This window comes from Synchiropus splendidus, chromosome 18, assembly GCF_027744825.2.
Source record: "Synchiropus splendidus isolate RoL2022-P1 chromosome 18, RoL_Sspl_1.0, whole genome shotgun sequence".
NCBI lineage: Eukaryota > Metazoa > Chordata > Actinopteri > Syngnathiformes > Callionymidae > Synchiropus > Synchiropus splendidus.
In genome coordinates, this window is record NC_071351.1 from 3051574 (window position 1) to 3064606 (window position 13033).

At 42.6% G+C, this 13033-nt stretch overlaps 1 protein-coding gene across 3 annotated transcripts in view; it reads left to right on the plus strand.

Moving 5' to 3' along the window:
* Window positions 1-13033, plus strand: part of plch2a (phospholipase C, eta 2a) — a 97433-nt gene that overhangs the window by 42591 nt on the left and 41809 nt on the right. The gene's annotated exons all lie outside the window — the stretch shown is intronic.

The window sequence follows — 13033 nt, forward strand, 5'->3', positions numbered from 1 at the left end:
TGGACGTAGGATTTTACACATGGTTTGTGTGCTGAGGGTTATGTAACAACTCTCATAGATGATTTCACTTGCGCTCGCTCACCATCCATGTGCTCACTCAACTTATTGGTTTTCTAAATGTTAAACATTATTCCACATCGAATCAGTCGCGCGGCGCCGGCGCTTCCAGAGTGATCCGATCTACCCACCACTGACATCACTCTTCATTCCTCAGTTTGCTCCGTGTAAATTGCTTCTTTAGGCTTTGAAGCTTCAGATTTTAGTCAGAGCAAAGTCACAAGATTGATCGCAGGCGGTGAAAGCTGAGAATTAAATGTTCCTGCTCTGACAGTGCCATCCTTCCGTGGATGGCTCCGTCCGAGGAGAATGCAAAATGGATGTGATGGAGTTCACTGGAACAATAAATACTAAAGAAACGCTGATCCGATCGCATTATTTGAGCTTGATAATAATGCCGTCAGCCTCTCTCTTCAAAAATAAATGTCTGGCTTTATTTCCTGTTCGTGGCATAGATCAAATTAGTGTGGAGAGTACAGAGAGACAAACACACAGATTTTTGCAGGAGTTTGCTGACTTTTACTCCAGACGGAAATGCTTCTTACTCACAGTTTCTTTTAGCGTTGTTGTGTTGTAAAACATGATCAAATGTTAGTCCTGTGTTTTAAATGCCCTGCAAGAGTACGATTGGTTGCAGTCATTAATGGGTAGAAACATCAGGCTACAACTTGCTGACTACTTTGTATCCATAATGAAACCTGGACACCTTCCTTGTCCCACTGAGTGAGACACACTCTGTCCATCTCCAAATGCATATCTGTGAATTCAATGCTTCTCCACAGATTTTCTGTTGAATTTAAATATAGAAATGAAACTAAATTAATGAGGTGAATCCACTCATGAACCTGTTGTGGGGTCATCATATATATATTGCCACAATTGTTTTATGGTGATTCAATGCTTGTGGGCACCAACACTACAACATTCATACATTTTTATGACAAACACTCATGCCAAAATCTCGTTTTAAAATATTCTTTCTGGCACATAGGTTATCGCATTTTGGTTTGTTCATGTAAATGCTGATTGCTACTACAGCTGTTTATTTACACTGGAATTTGTCTCTATAAATCGCTTTCAGGTTCTTCAGTATCAATATTGTGATTTTTTTATTCAAGGGAACAGAGTCCCCAGATAAAGAAGCTTATGAGCTCCTGAATCAAATCAAACCTTGACTCTGGCTTCAGCTCATACATAATACTCTGACATCAATGAAGGGCCAAACAACTCCTCGGAACAGCCCTTAGTGAACTGAATAAAAGACATTAATATTGAGAATGGGACTCTCTTCTGTGTCCTGTTCTCTATCTAAATCACCTCCTTCAGTCAGTGTGATGGCAAATGTCCATCTGTGCAGCACGAACAGGACAGACCTCAGGGATTGTTATTCAGCTAGAGGAGGTGACCAGAGGAGGAATATTCTGCTTCTCCTCAAATACACACTGACACGGCGGCTAACACTGACTCTGTAATGGGTGGGGTGAAAACATTTCTCTCATTAAATGCAAAAACAGAGAGGTCCAAAACTCTCTGAAGGTCCATTGATGTGAAGGAATGTCTGCAGGCTCATTTCATCTCCTTCAAGGCATTTCACCTCTGATCCTCCTCACACCCTCAACGGCTCCTCCAGCTCTTGTAGGACCCTGTTCATGAATCTGGCCTTCAACATCAACTGGCCTTGAAGTCATCTTTGTAAGATGTTGAACATCAGAAACACTGCTATTGGTACCATCTGCAGCAGTGATGCTATCAGCAATATTTGAAATTCTAAAGAAGGTATCAAATTACATCGATAAAATACTGGATTAAATGAGCTGCCTGGTAGAGGTCTGTGTTTCTCTTGTTCTCAGGTTTTCTGAAAATAGATTGTGACATTCACCCATTCATCAGCGTCTCAAATTATAGCCTCAAAAATTGGCACCTACTGGTCGACCCGCTTCTTCAGTAATGTTTATTGATTGCTGCTGCCACTGTGGTGGAGCTTGGCAGTGGGGAGTGCCGTGGTGGTGACGGGGACAATCTGGAGTGAGAACTGTGAGCACTCCCTGATGCCTGCAGTAATTTCACTGCCGGTGCTGTAGTTGTCAAGGAAATGAAAACGGCTGATTGCATGGAATCATAACTGGAACATTATTTCTAGACGATAAGAAAATGACAACCAAAGACACCCTGTAGGAGTTAACATTGAATTTTATTTGATTATTTTGAACAATCTGCAACACAGCTGAAAAAAGCTCAAGCCTCCAATTTAGTGAACAAAATTGCGACTTGAAATGGAAAAACTATGTCTTCTTTGACGCCAGAGCCATGTAGTTCGTCACTGATACAGTGGAGGGATTTTTCCAGGACTTATTCTCTCCAGCTGCAGCTCCTTGCTTGATCTCCTTAAAAGATGCAGGGCACAAACTCCACCTGCAACCTGGACACCCCACCATTTTAGACATACAGGAATCATCTGAGATCCTGAGGGAGCCCTGCAACTCTGACACTGATGTATTGGGGCACAGGTTACCCAAGGAACACAATTGAATACCTCCCCCCAACACTAGTCGAAAAAACTACCACAAGCATTTGACGATCTCCAAGATGCACAATCAGATGTATTATTTGAAGCCCTCTGTCAGTGCTCACGAAGAAGTCACTTCAGAAGTGTCTGACGAAACCTCAGCGACATGTGTAAGAAGTAGAAAATGACTCGCTGAATGTTGAACTTTCTCGAGCTGGTGATATCGCGACCGACAGCTGATGAATATTTCATTCTGCGGTATGGTCTCAGATGTGTCTGCACTCGGTCTGCTACTTTCAAAAGGTGTAGCTCCAGTCTTCAGTGTTTACATGAGTCCTTTGATGGAGGTTGTTGTGACGGATCATTTCGACATGACTTGGTTCCACTTGTGCCTCCTTAAAATCTTGCATCCTGCCGCTTCTGCTGTCACTTCAGTTGGAATTAAAAATGAGCAGTTTTGACACTCGATTTGACTTCTCAAATGAGAGTGTCGGAGGCATCATCTTATATTTTCATTCTTTCTGTTTATCCGAGGTCAAATGGATTTGTAGCTGCTGCGTGTTGACTTGATTTGACGATTCTCACTCCAAGTGCTCAGGTGAACTCTGACAGGATGAACTCAGGAAAAGGCTGGCAAACATCCAGCCTGCTGAGAATGGGAGCTGACAAGTGAAATCTGTTTTGTAGTAATGGGTAGATGAGAAAACAAGAATGAAACTAGGTCAACAACTCACTGTGTGTTTGGACAAGATGTGATGCGCAGCATATACATTAGCATCAGGTCAGACGCTGTTTTAGTTAAATGAACAGTGAAGTTACACACACACACACAGGAGGAGAAATTGAGGATGAATAAAGTTTTATCCAAGACTTGATCTAATTCAACGTGACCATGAAGTAGAAATATCAGCCAACAGCCTTTTCTGAAATCTCTTTGTCACCCCTCCATCCTTTCATTTACATCTCTAATCTTCCTTCATCCCTCTATTGTTTGTGTTCATTTATCTATTTGTGTGTTCAGATTCAATGTAAACCACCTTCCAACATGTATTAGTGGCATTCATCTACACTTTTTCGTCCATCACTGCTTTCATCCATGCCTCCATCATTTTCATCCAGTCACCCATCCATCCATCATGATCACATCTTTGCTTTCATCCATCCATCTGTCCATCATTACATCTGTCGTTGCTTTCATCCGTCCACCCATCCATCCACAATCCATCCATACCTCAATCCATCTATCTTTATCTCGATCATCGCTTTCCTCCATACATCCATATATCTCACTTTCATGCGGGGCAGACTAAAGTGTGGTCAAAGTTTCTTGAAAGGACAAATGAGAAATGTAGGTTACCTAACTCCAGAGTGATGTAGCCACCAGCTCCAATCTGAGCACCAGTAATTATTGATGATAGCAAGTGTTTAGGATGTGTGGGGAGCGGTCTGGAGGGTCAGAGAGTGTAACTATATGCAGATTATGCAGCAGTCCTGACACTCTTTCTTCCTGAGAATTGATGGACCTCGTGGTTCATCATAACTCTGCTGTCAGTCCACATTATCAACTCTTCGTCTGCGGCGCTGGATTTATTGAATGACACCACCTTTAAACAAACCCTCGACACGTTCACAGGGTGATGCAAATACAATGAGTGAATCTATATCGAGGCAAGGCAGAATGATGCATTTGTCAATGTCACAGTTTATAGAAAAACCACAAGAGAGACCGGGATCGAAACAAGGCGAGTGTTCTCAGTCTCAGTGCTGATCAATTTCGCAGGCCTGTGTCGCTGTCTGCTCAGCTCTCACTAGTGATTTTATGCTGTGATCCAAGTCGCAACACCGAGATTGATATACTTCAGTTTTGGAGAACATTCAGTAGGTGTTGTCATGTGGTTCAGATGCTGCCTTCTGGCTCCTGCTGTTGCTTACATGATTGGGTCTGTAATCTAAAAAGAGATGTACAAGACAAAAGACTCTCAAGACAGTGACTTGCCATGGAGGTAAAATGTCTACATCCGTCTGTCTTGATGCCTACTGGATTACACTTGTGGAAAAGAACCTGATGTGCTGCATTGTTGTATTGCAGTTACAGAACAAATGTCCGACTGACAACCTCTTGAAAATATCGGCTGGATTTTTCAACTTGACTTGGAAGTGGAAATTAAATGGGGGGTTTAATCTTATATCTCAGGAATTATGAGAAGCTTATTATTGCTCCACATATCAGTTAACAGGCTCATTCTTCAATGTAAACATTCACACAGTGATCCTATCTTACATTCACTTGTAAATTTGGAGGATTATAGCCACTTCACATTGAAAAGTAAGCGTACAAAATAGATGTTATTATCACATACTGTATGCTGAAATTGAAAGAGAGAACATCAGTGCTTCCAACTCACTTTGATTTCTCATGACAAAATGTTCTCGCTGGCGCAGGTTCAGCTGTGTCTGCAGCTGCTGCAACAGCAGAGAGGCTCTTTGGTTTGACACTGAACTTCTTTTAATTGCCATGTTCTAACCATTTTCCTAATCACTAAATGATACACGCAGTAAATTCTTGATAAAAAAAAGTGATGTATCGTGATTTAATTTTAAAAACGTTTCAATTATAGTTCTCCGATTTGTCTAGTATTTCATGACCTCATTTACAGACTTAAAACAACGTCTCCTCAGGATAAATCATCTTGCAACACTGCGAGGTAAATGGATCATTTTATAAGTCATTTAAAATAACTGAACTGCAAAAGGTTTCTCCCTTACAATCACTGCTCAAAATCTACCTTATAATTCAAGTAATTCAATTACATTCTTCAAGATTTTTGCGTTGCAGTATTTCACCTTATCTCTTCTCATGTTTAATCCCAGAAACTGAATTATTTTGTCCGTACTTCAAATTATTCTTTGCCTGATTTTTCTTTTCAACCAAGGACCTGCACTTGCATCAACCACTTCAGTCGCCCTCTGACTAGAAATAACTGTGTGAGTATATTGAATTTGCTCATTCAGTCATTGAGGGAATGTTTATTATCTTTGCTGGGAGCCATTTGACACCATCCATTGTTCCCGCATAAGTTTGCCTGAAGTTCCATGACAAAGCTTCAGGTCTAGCTCTTCTCTGATGAACTGGTATCATTATGGTCACGACCACTGCGCCTCTCATGACATCAGCAAATACCTCTTTGGTCGTCTCTTAGCAACCACAGCCCTTCCTTTGAATAAGCATCTACATTGTGCTAGTTTTATTGTGTAAAGCAACCGAAGATACTTGTATTTATTTATTATTTAAAACATCCTGAGAGCGAGATGATAGTGGAGATAAAAAGCACATCCAATAAAGATCTAAGGACTCTTTAAACATTTAGCTCTTGGCTTTATTCTAAGTGACTAAAGGAGGTGTTTCACTAGTAGACCACTTCATTTGTTCAGAAGAAGTGGTTCCCCGAAGAAGAAATGTTTTCAATGTTGTCCGGACAGGAATTCAAATAGGAACACATTTTTTTTCCTTACAAATCTAAGAAGAAAAGTGAGAGATGTTACTCACACAGATAAAACAAAGTTTTACCATGTATTTTTTATCTGTGGGCAGCTGCCTGGTTTTTTAAAAACATAAGAGGAGTGAATAGTTTGTGGTCTCAGCTGAGCCAATTATTAGGGTCCATGTGCCCCTCAGTGGGGGGGAAGGCGGAGATGCACGGGGGGCACGCCAGGAGTAATTTAAATGTGGTTAGGGTTGGTAATGGTTGTGATAAAAAGCCATTAGCACCATGTAGGATCCTCCAGCATATTTAATATTTTCCTTCTGATTCATCTGTATTCCCTCTGATAGACAGAAGCTCCGAGGTCACAGTGGAGACCATGCAAATGAAAACTCCTCTGTGGTACGCTAATATCCTGGGCAGAGGGCAGAGTCAATTATCTTTGAGCCCTCTGAGGTGTCACGTCAAAGCCCTGGACAAACACTGAGCATCAGCAGTTTCACCGTCTGTGACTGCAGGAGACTTAAAATGTCAAAACTGCTCTTTTTACTGGACCCGATCCCATTGTGAGGTCACTGAAGCCATGAAATTAACACCTTTGCCTTACTCTGACTCAACAGGTTGGACTAGAACTCTCAGAAAATGACACCTATAGTTTCAATGAACTTCAAAAAGACTTAGTTTTATTATTTGAATGCATTTTTATTGTTACCATATTCTATCTTTTGATTGAATTTTTTACTCCAACTGCATGCATATCGGGGCCACTGTTTAATTCTACCAATTGAAGCCACTCTACTCTGAGACTGTCACTGTTGAAGTCTGAAGCCAAGTATTGGGCAGCTTGTAAATAAATAATGCGGCAGATTCTTCCCTCCCGTCGAAAAAAAAAAAGAAAATATGGGATGATAAGCATTAACCTGACAAGCAGAAAGCGCAAAACTCCAGCTGTTCAAATATTTAAAGTTACAACGACGAAGGACAGATGTACATGCTTGTGTGGGGTCAGTGAGTTTTCCTTGTCAGTGTTCATGAATTGATCCCCTTTATGTTTTGAATTTGTTGACATAATGTGATACTTGTAGCGTCCACAATGGCAGTTTTTCACCAAGAGAAGCTATGTGATAAATCCTCTGTGTGTGTGTGTAGGTGTGTGTGTGACGTGGTGTCATTGTTATCTGTAATTAGTTTGATGGTAGTCATTTGTGGCAGGGTTGTGATATTGTTTCTGCTCAGCTCACACACGCACACAATCACTGCTACTTACATTGTGGTTTCGTGAACAATTTGTGTCCTTGATGAAAATGAATGTATTTTCTGCACTAGTGAAATCTTGTCTTACTAAAGCGCAGTGAGGGGAACGGTGAGTCCTCGGCGGCGTGGGACCTTCACGTGCTGTAAACATTTCTGATCAATGGAAGAAGTAGTGCAGTTTCCCTCAAGTGAATTTAAAGAGGTTTGCTTTCAGTGACTTTGGTGTGAGATGAAAAGAGAAAATCTGGAGACAGCGAGATAATGATAAGATGATGGCGACAGTTTGGGTGGCTATGGTGGAAGGAAGGTCGGCAATTTGGACTCTCACAGTTTTTCTTTTCTTTTCAGTTCTTTGCATTCGAAGTAGTTCCACTTCCACCCCATACCTTCTTTGTCCTTTCATCCTCCCTCATTTTCCTTTATTTATCAGCATGCCTGATCCTGACCTCTTGACCCCACCACTCTGGATATTTTTCCCTGGTCATTTTCTTCTTATCTGGGGTTGATCTGATGGAGAGAGACTCAGATGGATGGAATGTAGGCTGATGGGAGAAAAAAACGGACTCTGGTTGAATTGAAGATTTGACAAAAGGGATAGATTGATGGAGGAATGAAGGGTAAAGGTACCTATTGATTGGAATGTAAGGAGCAGAGGGGTAAAAAAAAACCAGATGGATGTAAGTAAAAATGAATCTGAGTACAGACAATTGGGTGAGATAAGAAAAAGAAATGGATGGGCACACTGGTGTGCGCACACACCGCTGCCTCCTTTAGTTAATAATTAGCAGTTGAAGCCGGTTGTGGAATCTGGTGTTAATCTGTTTCCATTGATTGAGCAAAGAAAGCCAATTACCCGGCTAATGAGCTCAATGACATCACTCAAATGACTGTGATCCGTCGCCCGAGAGCGGCTGCAGTTTAGCGACACACATCGCAGCCTAGTGCAGCTGTAACAGGAAGGGAGGGGGCGCACACACACCCGGCAGACGACTGAAGTGATCAATAATGTCCGATCTCCATCGCCCCCTGGTGTACGTATGCGCTATTAAGTGGATGAAGCTGCCCCATCTAAATCGGAATCGATGTCTCTGCGCCAAAAAAGAATGTTTCCAGTGCAAAGTGCGGAGGGGAGGTTTTCCAAATATCTCCTAATTTGCACGGTGAGCCGGAGCTTATGTGCTCCCTCACGAGGAGCAGCTGTGAGTCGCACTGCTGACTCTGCGGATTGATGGTCCGTAGAAGGAAAATAATGAGCGGGCACTCAGCGGAGGGAGAGTCGAAACGGTGGTGAAAATCTAAATGAGCAATTACGAGTGTGTAATGTGCGAAGCTCAGCGGCGTTACAACACTTTAGACAAGCTATTTAAAGATGAAGCCATTAGTCAAAGTGCGGGCTTCGGACAGGAGGGGGGATACTTCCTTTGAAACCTCAGCCGAGCTGGCACGACAACACCTTGTGTGTAATCCACAAGTGGCAGCAGACGTAGGACAGTTGTAGTGCCCCTGTTGCAGGGGAGAGAGTGAGGGTTATTTCCCACGCGCTACATCCTGACCCACGCGCAGCACTTATGTGTTTGGCACATCCCTGACTGCAGAAGTTCCTCTGGTTTCTCCTGCAGCATCATAAATGTATCTCGTGTTTATTAGCAGTCGTATCTGTCAGAGCAGCTGTCGCTTTATAGACAAACAAGGCTTTTTCTCAGTCCGGCGCACACAACTCAAGATGCTTCATTGTTGTCTCAAAATATTAGAAGAGGAAAACACAGCTGTCACCTTCCAGGCTCGACGTGCCGGGGAAGGAAATGACAGCACTGTCTATCAGACATTTATCAGCGACACACACACACCCAGCATGAGTGTCAGGCCTTGGGGTCAAATCCTCTTCGGTCTGGTGACACAGCGCCTGCCCGCGCTAGTGAAGGGTTCCATACGACTGCCACTTCCTGTGTCTTCATGTTCAATCACCAGTGTGTGAAGAAACTTATGTAAATGAAAAATAAAAAGCACCTGAGGGTGTTTATGTGAGGAAGAACATCACTTTTGTTGTGTACAAGCAGGAGTGCAGGCAGACGTTTGTTTGATTAATGACTGAGAACTACTGGGAGCTCCGGGCAGTCGGCGGTTCTGCCTGCTCTTCCACTCGAATATTTGCCAGGCATGTGCTTGTAAACGTGGGTTCCAGGGGCCTAATTTACATGAGGACCCAGGAGACTAGTCCCGCAGTCGATCAGAGCAGTAACTATGTGAAAAAGTGTGCCACTTAGACTTGCCACGAGCAAGTAGTAATCTTAATTTTACTTGTGTTGTGTCTTCATTTTAACAGGCCAATGTGATGTCTATGAAACTATACATGAAGTCCAGTATCATGGCCCTTGTTGTGACCCCGACCTCTGCCTCCAGCCTGGATATTGAAACCACCATTGTATGGCTGCCATTGTGTGGTTGAAAAATCCATTATTAAAGTGTTATTATCAGTCTTCCATTCATAAAAGCAAGGCTCTTGGCTGCTTCTCGACGCAGCTCCTCCACCAGGTCTGTCGCCGCCTATTTCTCTTACAGCCCAAAGCCAATTACTTGACAATATTTCCTCAACGAGAGCGCTCCAGTTGATCCCGGTGACCTCCGTCACATCCCAGGAGAGCTGAGGAAATGCACTTTTCTTATTTCCATTCGCTTCAGGCGAGCTGCACCTCACCAACGCTTGCTCTTTCACAGACTCATTCAATAGGAAGCACGCTAAGGGCCGCAGCTGGTCACTGGACTCATCCTGCTAGGGTTATTAACTTCAACACCCGAGTGATATTTGATCCTCTGCGGTGTGTGTGAGGACTTTCCTGCAGATGCTTCTACAGCAGGAATTCCTTTGCATGCTGGAATAAGCAAAGAAAACATGAGACACTGTCCGAGGTTGGCTCATGGGGGCAGCAGCCATTGCAAAGGGACCCATACTGTAGTGCCATCAAACCTCTCTGCATGGCTCTACTTTGAGTCTCTCCGAGATGATTAAGTCGTCCACACTTTTGGAGAACACTCAATTATTGCTCAAAAGCTCTCTTTGATCAGAAAAAATATGCAGTCAAATGGTACATCTCGTCCAACTTGAGCATGAAAAATATCAGATGAAAAATAAATAACAGATGAACATTAAAAACTTAGGTCGTTGCTTATCAGCAGTTGATTTTTTTCAGCGAGTCGATGGCATGCTGTGTGTCATGAAATCAAGTTTTCGAGTCAAGTTATCCTGAGTCAGTCACACTACAGAAATAGTCGGAGTAAAATCTTTACATGTTTACATGTAAGTCCCACGGATCACCACCAAAATGAAGTTGCTTATAAGTATGTGGATATTTACATACAAACAAACAGAGCCCTTGTACTTCACCTGCACCACTGTGAATGGCCCAGGTAATTCTATGTTTTGCTACTATGTTATGATGAACTGGAGAGAGAATGAAAGAGTTAAATGTTGTCATTGAAAAACCTGAATTAGAAGAGGCTTGAAGTTGCTACATATACTCACGGCAGTCAGGAACACAATGGGTAAACACTCATTTAGAAGCCGCAAGAGAAGTGTCAATAGGTGGAAGTGGCATTGATGGGTGAATACGATGTCAGTGTGAGCTCATGAAAAGCTCATGATGGTTGTGGTCAACATGAGAAATTTGCAAATTAATATGAAGCAAGATCGAACATCAAATAAATTCTCTGTCATCACATTATAAAGAATGAAATTCTAATGTTGAAATATAGGACCCAACAGCGGCGTAATACAGTTGTGTATCTTGTGCTGTAGTTCCATGGCAGGCGGTCGATATCGTTGATGTGGGAGGGAACTCTTGAGTTTCTCAGCCTTTTTATTTCTCAGCACTGTTGTGGTCAGTCCGAATGTTTCTCCTTCATATCCCGCAGCAGTCATATCAATCCTCACCTCTCACCGCTGCCATGGGAATGGTGAGCTCAAGACGAGACCCTGTGAGTCTCGCCGCCAGGCTCACCGCGATTGATCGCTGTCTTTGTGAAAATTGGTAATCAAACTGCTTTTCAGGGTGTATTTTAAGATTTGGCTCAAGATGAAAAGTGATCAATAGAAAAAGAGTTCAAAGAATTGATTGCTAGTGCTGAGGATAAATGGAAGAAGAGTGGGGTCGTGAGAGAATGGGACTTTGGATTGGAGGCACACAATGAATTATAAAGCAAATTGACAGTGTCTCCACTCTCTCTCTGCGCTACCTTTTACTGAGGAACTCCTCTGACTCTCTTTTCTGTATGTGTGTCAGATGGAAACATCTGAACCGGGCTCATCCTGGCAGCTCAGAAATTCACTGTACAACTGATACTTGTCTGCAGCATGTTTGCTACAACTGTCTGGAACCCAGCTAGAGCAGTTAATACCAGTGACATAAAATAGCTGTTTTTTGTGCTCATTTTCAATCTCTCCATCCTATCTCACATAATTTAAAGACCAATGGTTAAGTGCCAAAGAAGCGCGTGCACACTTATGAGGCCATCAGAGTAAACCCTAGCTGCCGGCCACGGAGCTCTCATCTCCCCTCCGGCTGTGGTGTCCTCACAACTGTGAGAAATGCTGCACCCCCTGTGCTTTGGCTGAGTGGACAGACACTATAGCTTGCCTGAAGCTCCCTCCGCCATGCTGCAGGAGGATAAATAAAGCTTCCAGTTGCAGGTTGGGGTGCAGCTCCCGGGGTGCTGCCAGGTTTGAGATTGCAGCAGGGTGGGGCTCAGTACATGAAACATGCATGAGGGGAGACAGACTGTTTAATTCATGCAGATAACCAGAGTGACTGGAACTATTCTAAATAATGTTCCTGAGGACGAGACTTTGTTTAGAGAACTGTTGGGATGATGACGGCCTAGTTGTCAACATGAATTGATTAGCTCTGCACAGCATTACAGAACTTTGCATCCTTCATTTACATTCCTGCTGTTCTTTGCACCTTGTGAAACTACATTTCTTTACTGCAGAAATGAAACTAATTTAAGCAACTTTCTATTACCAATAATATTCTAGTCACATGGGTCACCATTTTACCTCATAATATTGTCACTAGACTTGAATGTTTTTGCCCTTTTTCATGCACTAACATTGTATTTATCACCCAAAGTCAACAGACTTTGAGCTCACTTCAGCTTTTTTGGAACCTGTTGATCTGTACATCATTACAAGGACAGAGTGAAGACCAATCTTATTGAGCCAGGCTGAGCTGCAAGAAGGTGAACCATACATTTTGATCTCTTGACATGAAAAAACAAGCACGAATCATCACTCCGTGCCTATTAAAATGGTCACACCATGTTAGTTTGAAGTCACAGCTTCAGCAGCACATTGAATTTGTTGTGTCAGTTGCCGTAAAAATAGAAGGATATGAAGTGTAAGCCGGCTTTGGCAAGAAGATCTGAAACAGGGCAAACTGAAGTAGGAGTTAAGGGGAGGGTGAAAAGGGTATAACGAAGTTTGTCTAGGAGAAGATGAGAGAGGAGCTTAAGAGGGTGTGTAGGTGGATGGAAAGGAGAAAAAGTGGGAATTAGGATGAGAGGATGAAGACCATATATTTGGTCACATTTGGTCTTAATTTCCAATGATTTAAGAGAAAACAATGTTAGATGTCATTCAAGATGTAGTTTGTTTTGACCAAGTCAGTTTCTATGACGTGAAAGACCTTAGTCTCTGACCGCTGTCTTTGTGTGTCTTGTTTATGTTTGTTTATGGGAGACA